Source organism: Oxyura jamaicensis, chromosome 1 (assembly GCF_011077185.1).
Source record: "Oxyura jamaicensis isolate SHBP4307 breed ruddy duck chromosome 1, BPBGC_Ojam_1.0, whole genome shotgun sequence".
Classification (NCBI taxonomy): domain Eukaryota; kingdom Metazoa; phylum Chordata; class Aves; order Anseriformes; family Anatidae; genus Oxyura; species Oxyura jamaicensis.
In genome coordinates, this window is record NC_048893.1 from 75,054,216 (window position 1) to 75,062,960 (window position 8,745).

The 8,745-nt window shown below is 38.0% G+C and overlaps 1 protein-coding gene across 1 annotated transcript in view; it reads right to left on the reverse strand.

Moving 5' to 3' along the window:
• LOC118157038 (sulfotransferase 6B1-like) overlaps positions 1-5,505 on the reverse strand; it is a 103,888-nt gene extending 98,383 nt beyond the window's left edge. Inside the window, exon 1 of the mRNA XM_035311296.1 lies at positions 1,512-5,505. The gene's annotated coding sequence lies outside the window, so the exon portion shown is untranslated. The remainder of the gene's footprint in view (positions 1-1,511) is intronic.
• Positions 5,506-8,745: the final 3,240 nt, after the last annotated feature.

Sequence of the window (8,745 nt, forward strand, 5' to 3'; positions counted from 1 at the left end):
GGAAAGGAAAGGAAAGGAAAGGAAAGGAAAGGAAAGGAAAGGAAAGGAAAGGAAAGGAAAGGAAAGGAAAGGAAAGGAAAGGAAACGCTGCAGAACATGATGGGAATTTATCTACCACACTGAATGGGCAACACAGAGAAATGCTTTATGAAGTATCAGTTTAAACAACATGTTCATAACCTGTTATGTCTGTAATACACTTGAAATATTCCCTAACCAGCTATAGCAAAACAAAGTCAGGATGACTTGTGACAAGCACTCAACCATATTCAGTTTTCAAGAGTCCAATTCGCTCTTGTAGCATTTTTCAAATATATTAAAAATATTTTAACTTAACATCTGTGAGACTGGGAAGAATTTGTCCTTGTTGACAGACAGCAGCCATTTGACATAATGAGGTTAAACAGTATGAGGGCATAAGCAGGCAATTTGTATCAAAAATCACTAGAGAACTCTTTCCTAAGTTCCATGTGAATGTCTTCTCCTGAAAAACTTTATTTGAAGTTGTTATATACAAAACACCTTTCTGTGGAACAGAAACATCTTTCTGTAGGAAGACAACATATTCCATATATCATCTACTACCTGATGGAGGCTAAAATCTCGTCATTGCTGAACAAACTTGAACAAATGCGCTCCAGCCAACTGGTAGCTCCCTGTGCAAAAGTCTGATGTAACAACTTCCTGTATCTTCTGAACAGAGTTAGAGGTAGGCAGAATCACACCAGATGGGAACATCTTTAAGCTGCATTCATTAATATCATAATAACTACACTTTAGTTCTCACTGACAGATGGTCTTTTCATTTTGGAGTGTATTTTGTACTAGACATCTAGATCAAGTAATAGAAACTGCATAACATTTCCACTAAAATGCCATGAAGAGGTGAACTGGGAACATATGTAAAGGAAACAGACACTCAGAAGTCCAAGTGCTTAAAGAACTCCCTCACCTAGCTGTTCCGATCTGGAAATGTGAAATTGGGATGGACTTCTGGGCATAAGAGATGTAAGGTACCAAGAAAGTTTCCTGAATTTGGCAAACTTGTCTTGTAGCAGCAACAACCTTCTCTGTGACATTCGAGCATCTCCTATTATAGCCTGATGGAGGGACTCTGAGGTACTGTTACTGTAGTCATTTTGCCTTTCCACAGAACTGTTTCATACGAGGAATGAAAATGAGGTTATCAAAGTTAAAGGGCTAGGAAGAAGAGACACATGTCTGAAAAAATAGCTTTGTCACTGGTATAGCTAAGGTATGATTCCATCCTGGAAGGAAAACAAAACAAAGAAAAAGAATCAAACTAAAAAAAAAAAAAAAAAAAAAAAAGGTAGCTGCAAGATAAAGCTTTCAGCTAACAGTTCACCAGCTGAAAGGGAAATGTAGCTTCAGGAACTGGAGGTTTGACCTAGATTTCCCACTGTCCAAGACAGTATTGTGAATGTGTACTAAACAATCAAGTAAACAACAGAGAGCCCTTGTGCATAAGCTGCCACCCACTGAGAGCTCACCTGGCAGAAGTTTTCAGATGAAAGAAGATGTCATCTTGTGAGCCCCTGTTGACATTTGCCCCTCATTGTAACAGGCAGTCCCTCTACATGGGGAGAAATCTAGTGAGTGACCTAGAGAGAGATGGCATATTCTGAAAACAGAAATACTAAATGAGAGAAATGAAGAACTCTTATTTATTCACTGGGTATGAAAATGCATTTAGGGAAAGGAAGTAAAAGTGATACAGAGTCAAGGTAAGTTACAGCATTATGTGAGGATTTCTAATAAAACCATAGTCACTGGGACTCCTTCCAACTGGAAATTGAATTGTTTCTCATACAACTACAGTTAGCTTTTTTTTTTTTTTTTTTTTTTTTAAATAGAACAATCATAGCTAATAAACAGCTAAAGGCAAAGTAGCTTTTGTCTTCTCATCTTCTCTTAGCGAAGACCACCTTTTCTATGGATGATTCTTGCAATAAAATGAAGATAAAGAGATGCTCGATTGATTGTATCTACCTGACTGAGAAACCCTACTCCAGCTGTCCCTGGAATTGTCAGGACCATTTCATTGTTTATGCTCCATTGGCTTTAAAGGAGGGGTGCAAATGAGACAGGGCATTTTCGTAATCTCAAAAAGATCTTGAAGTCAAACTCCACCATCTCAAAGAGGCTGGTGCACAGGAGATTTGTACTTGGAAAATCTGGCTTGAAAATCTAAAGACATCTAAACTTGGTCAATGAGATCTTCAAATATCTAGAATCACCATTTGCTTTTTGAAATGTAGCAATACTATCTTATGCAAGTATTAGACTGTGTATGGGGACATCCAGTCCAAGCAAATGGGGTTCAGTTACACTGATTTGAGTGTAGAATGGGAACCTCTTTGACAAAATGGCTCTAATCTACTTGGGATTTCAATGTGAACCCAAAGTTGTTTCTGGGGGTTGTTCTGAGAAAGTAAAAAGTTTAGGACCAGGTTAACTCTCAGACACACTACAAATAAAGTTGTCTTTCACTAACTGAGCTAAAAAGAGAAGGAATTGAGTAAACAGAATGACCAACATGACAGAAATATTAGATGAGGACAAGGGATGTAAATCTTGATTTGACAATAGACTATACAGGACAAAATAAAGAGGAGCAAATGACCTTCATTGTTTAGAAATATTGGATTAGAGAACGTGGAAAATAATAAAAAGAAGTCCCACAAGTAATATTTTCATTTCTTAAAATGGAGATATTTATTTGTTAAGATAAGTAAATCCAAATTATAAATAGCATAACATTTACCTTTGAAAAGTTCCATCAAAATTAAACAAAACAATGAGCTTGTCCCTTCTGACCATGCTCATTAAGACTCTTCAGCTATGAAAAAGGCATGAACTACTATAAAATTGAGATTTGTTTCTGTCTGCTAGCATGAATATTATAAATAAGATTTCCTTATAAAAATCACGAGATGCTTGTGGTATATTTTGTAAAATGTGGCTAGAAAAAGACAACAAGGTACTGTTAATAAATAATACATTCAATAACAAAGCAATCTTTGCTATTGAGAGACAACTAAACATATTGGGGTACAGTCACTATGAAACCACCTGAAAAAGGAGACATTCTTCAAAGGAGCACTGCACACTACTTAAAAATGAACAGATTCTATTGACATAATAGAAAATACATTATTGCCAGGCAAAGAAATTCAACCCCTTAGTCCTTGTAACAGTGTTAGCCATCAGCAAACATTTGCTACATTGGAGAGAATTAGATTGAAACCCTAATCACAAGACTCTAAACAGCAACACACTTTGTGATGTTTAAAACACTCAACACAAGTACCTTTGCCCCTGAGCGTGCCAAAATGATGGTGATTCAAAGAGATGTTTACCCAAGTGCTCACATCATTTTGACACAACATCCAGCCTGTAAAGCTTACATACATATTAAATGATACAATAAATGTTACATGTCCATCACTGGAGGTAAAACAAATCCATGGAATTACACAACCTCAGAGGCATAATTATTTGCTTATTCACTTTAAAACCATCTCAAGACATTGAACTACCACATCACCATCACATTTTTCAATAAAGTGGGTAAGATAAGAAGGAATGCAAATCAAAATACAAGCATAACCCAAGGGCAAAAACTACCAGCTAACACTGAAGTCCCACATCACATTGCTCCTTTAGAAGTGATGTCATCAATAGCTGATACCAGTCTTGTGCGAGAGAACAAAATCCGCAGTTATGCCCAGTTCCTAAAAGACAGGAGACACCTTGTCTGTCCTCCCTGTGCTCCTGTACACCAGCATTACTGTAATTGCCACAGACTGATCCCAAGTCAACTTGTGTCAACCAAACACTGAGTTCCTGCCAAACGTGTGTGTGCTGTTTCAAATTAAGCTCTACTTCACCACTGATTCAAGTGTCACATACTTGAGCAATCCACCAGAAGGAAGGCTAGGCCAGGGCTAACAAGCCTCCCTCATAACCAGCCCCGCAAGTAGGGTCAGATATAAAGCAGGAAGTCTGAGATGCACGGATGGTATAACAGGGAAGGTGAGAGCAGGGACCTTGCAGCTACATGGGGAGGCAAGCAGAAGCCTATCAAGCTATGCTTTCTCTGCTGCTCTCATTCGAACAACCTACTTTGTTCCCAAAGCAAAACACCAGATGCTCCCTAGGCCCCAGAGACTGCAGAAGGCACCCTAAGCCCCTGTGACCAGATTGCAGCAAACCACAGTCACTTATTTCTTGGCCTGGCAACAGATGTTAGAACTCTGAAGGCAGGAGATGCGTGATATGGCATCGTTAGTGAGCCCTGCTGATGTCCCAGCCAATGCATCCCAGCCAGCCCAAGCCTGAGAAGTGTGATCTGATGGAAGTACAGATACTCCCTTACCATGCTAACAGGAATGCTAACATATCTGACCTTAGGAAGAGAGCTACTCCTCTTGTGAGTTTGTTTATTACCATTGTAATGGTAAAGCTTACATTACCAGAATCTGAGTCTGGTCATGAAAAAGAAGATAGACCGAAGAGAAAACAGTTGTCTATACATTTCTAGAAATATCTTCTCCTTTCCATTTACACATCTCTTTTCAGCGTTTTCACAACACAGAGCTCATACTAATAATCCACCTCATGGACACAACATTAAAAGAAAAACACATGCAGTCTTTTACATTCATCAGCATCCACATGCTACATTTCACAGTTCATTATCAAAGTCAATGTACCACTCTAGAAAAATATCACAGCGAGGCACCTTTAATTTCCTTCATATCTTTGTTTGCTTTTCCCTTGAGCTTTCAGAAACAGCCAGATGGAACCAGCACTGGCACAGGTTAAAGCAAGGTGTGTTGTATAAATAGGAAACACAGCAGCTTATAAGACCTGCAAGTTACATGTGAAGGCAGATTTTCAGTGTCATCTTGAACTGCCAGAGCTTGAGAAGTAAACGACTCTACAATATTTCATTTGCTAACTTAGATATCCAAATTTGTCCTTGAATACATTTTTTAAAAATGTAGATTTCTAAATGAGGAGACATATCTACCCTACGCTTGGAGTGCAAAATAAGAGCTCACAGCAAACTGTTTGCACATTCAAACTTCTTGACCTCAGCCTGTAAGGGCCTAAAGCATGGCATGTAAATGCTTTGCACCATCTTCCCTTCCACAACAAAGGAAGAAGGGTAGCAATTTGGTTACCATAGCAGTTGCACATGAAGTTTCTTCTGTTGTTAAGAGAGCCCAGACACTTGCTGGCTTTTCCCTCAGCATATTCAGGAGGCCGCAGCCCTCCCAGGGCAGGATGAGGATTTGCTTGGCCAAGGGCTGGTCCCCAATGCCTGGCTCTGGCAATGAGCTGCTCATACTAGCCATCAGCCCCTAGCACTACCTCAACCTCTGCTCGACACAAGGTGCAGCACCCACAGCACTCCTGAGCTTTGCCCAAAGCCTCTAGGGGATCACAAGCCAGGAGTCAGCCCCCCAGCATGGCTGTTGAAGTGCATGCAAGGCAAGACCCAGGCAGTGTTATTAATGCCTTGCTTTCTGACCCAATCACTCAAGAAAAGTGCTAAACCCCCTTTATTTAAAATGCAAAGTACTAGTAACTCCCGAGAGGAACAGAAATCTTACAAAGTGCAACTCCTGTACATTACACTTGGTAATAATTTAGGTATTGGATACACAGAAAGCATAGGCTAATTCCCAGGTGAAAAAAATATGCAAGTGCTCTCTCAGATGATAGATGTGTATTCTACTTATTTAGAGATATGAGATTACATTGTGTGTTTGATACACATTTCTCATGAGAATCTCCAAGACAGTCAGAGGTGAAAACAACAACAACAAAAAAGTCAATGAATACATGTACCAAAAACACAAAGACAACTAGACATGTTGATTTCAGTTGTTTATGTCCTTGTCTAATCATCTAATCTAGTAACTGTTGTGAGACATACAATGAAAATAAAAAACATTTTCACACCTCAGAAGTGACAGGCCAATATTATGAAGGTTTATTAAAGAATCCTTGTTTTGTATTGAGTTCGAAATTTGGAAATGAGTTCGTATTTTACTGATGCCTGATTTGACTATGGGTGCACAAAGATTAATGCAAAAATTCAAGATCTGACTGCAGGAAATTTAAGCTGAAACCTGGACACTTATAGGCAGACTGAAATAAATAAATAAGAAAGACAGTTTCTTCCCTGCAAAACTTATCAGAAAATAAAAACTGCATTGGAATAGCAGAAGGAAAAAGATCATATCATTGCATCATCAAAGTCTAAAAAAATTATTTGACAGTGAGTGGAAACATTAGCAGCTTTCAGATCCACCACTGAGTATAAATTACCGGAGGATACCTAATTCTCAGATACAGTCACTCAATGGTGAGGTTTCACACTGAAGCAAAACCCTTTTTTTCATAATATACTTGGCAGACTGAGCAACACATGCATCACTTCTATGCAACTTACAGAAACGGTTTCTCATATTGGACATGACTAAGATCACGATATGATTTCAGACTGTGATACCTTAGTGCAGCAGATGTTTGAAATGCAGTAAGATATTTGCCTGACAACAACAACCAAGGAATAGCAGAAAACACTCACTGTCTGCATTTGTGGGAAGAAAAAAAAAAAAAAAAAACGTAGCATACAGATTAGGTACGTTTAATTAGGCAACATAACCTGGCACTGCTTTAAAACAGCTTTATTTAAAATTGTCATAGGATGAATTCCCTCAGGTTTGAGAACAGACAGATGATTAAAATCTATGTAATTCTATCAGTTTGACTGGAGTTGAAGTGGTAGAAGAGAGTGGAGAATTTGGCTTATAAATTAGGGTCTGGCCAGAGAGAAGAAAACCTGGTTTTCTCATTAAAATTCATGAATCTTCACTTTCTTACAAGCTATGCATTATCTGAAGGTAATGTCCTTCTTGCACCTACTAACCATGAGGGTGGATTTTAGCCTGGAAGCATAAATTCACTCAAAGAAAATCTCTGCTTGCTTGCTTGCTTTAGTGTTCAAAAGAGATAAACCTTTGTATTTTATAAAATATGTTTTTGTTGTTGTTGTTTTTTTCGCATTACTTTCCAAATGTAAGTTAACTAACTCTTAGAACATCTCTCAGTGAGCTAAATGTAATCTCCATTCACCTGAGAGAACAACCACAGCTGGAAGAAAGATATCAAACACTCTGAGAGAAGTGGCACCAGAAATAAGACTCTGTTTTACTTTCTAGTTAATACAGTAGTTAGTATTAGAAAGACATGAAATGCTGCATACAAGCTTAGTCATACTCAACATTAATAAACCTAAAATGTTCTATTTCTGTGTTGTGTTTTTAGATCTAGTGCCTAGAGGAAAGTTCACTGCAGTCAATAAACAGAGCAGAGGAAATTTGAAACAACATGTGGACTTAGCAGGTTTCCTCCCCAGTACCATAAGAACTGAGGAAATGAAAAGTGAGAGAATAAAGTCATAATATCTGTTAATAACTTTAGGTCTCAATTCATCAAAGCATTGAAATATAAGCTTGTATCTCCTTCTCTTCACCACAGAGACTGCTTTCTTTCTTGTTTATCTCAGTTCTGATCTTCATCTCGTTCTTTAGACACCACTACTAAATGGCAGCACATAAACATTAACAGACTTCAGAAGACCTGAACCACTCTCCTGAGTTGTTTTCTCTTTTTTTTTTTTTTTTCTTGAGTACCAAAGCTGGAAGTGACGAATAGCTTGAAAAACACTTGGTCAGTTACTGAGCAAAAATAAAAAAATAAAAATAAAAAGGGCGGGGGGGGGGGTTCATAAACAAATGTGATTTTTTAAAATAAATTATTTAACAGTAATTCTTAAATATACTCAGCAGTGTTTGAGTTATAAACTTCAGCCTATTATCTGTTTTGTTTTATATTGTATAACTGTGTGCCTATATATTATTTGGATAGTTTACAAACACGTCTAAAAAGGATAAATAAGAGTTTTGATTGATGCTTCAGTCTTTTTAATGCAAGGTGAAGAGCATGAACAAAGCAAAAGTCTCCTATTTCTGCCTGCATGGGGAAAATTTTTTGAAAATGCTTGTGGGGTAGTAATTTCAAGAGCACTGAAGGCTGACCTAATTCAATATTGGCTCAATGGAGATTTCATTATTCATATAAATAAAACCAGTGGTTTTTGGAAGTCTTTGCCCTATGCATCATCAGATGTTCACCTTTCACTGTCCTCCTCACACGTATAAGTCTCATACTCAGTTAAAATGGCTTTAATATACTGATAGTGCAAAAGTATGACCAAGAAGACTCGTTTCAAGTCACTTCAATGTTCATTTCAGTTTCCAGCACATTCAAACCCCAGTCCTTTAAAGCTGATCAACATGTGATCTTCAGGATTGAAGTCCACACTTGAGGAGCCCTCACAGAACTGACAAAAGCCACTCAGGACAGAGGAGACACTGAGCAGGCACAGCTGCAACTAACATCTTTTTTTCTTGCCAGTGCCACACACTCCATACCGTCTGCTGAAAGTCTGCAACTCAAGAGTCAGCACTCAACATGCATGTTTGCAGGAGCCCTGCAAGACTATTCCAAAACAGTTTTCTCCTATAAAGTGGACATCTTCTGTCAGATTTGCTGAGCACACTAAATGCTATGAGTGCTTAAAAGGAAAACCTACACTCTTGGAAAAAAAAAAAAAAAAAAAAAAAAAAAAAAAAAAAAAAAAAA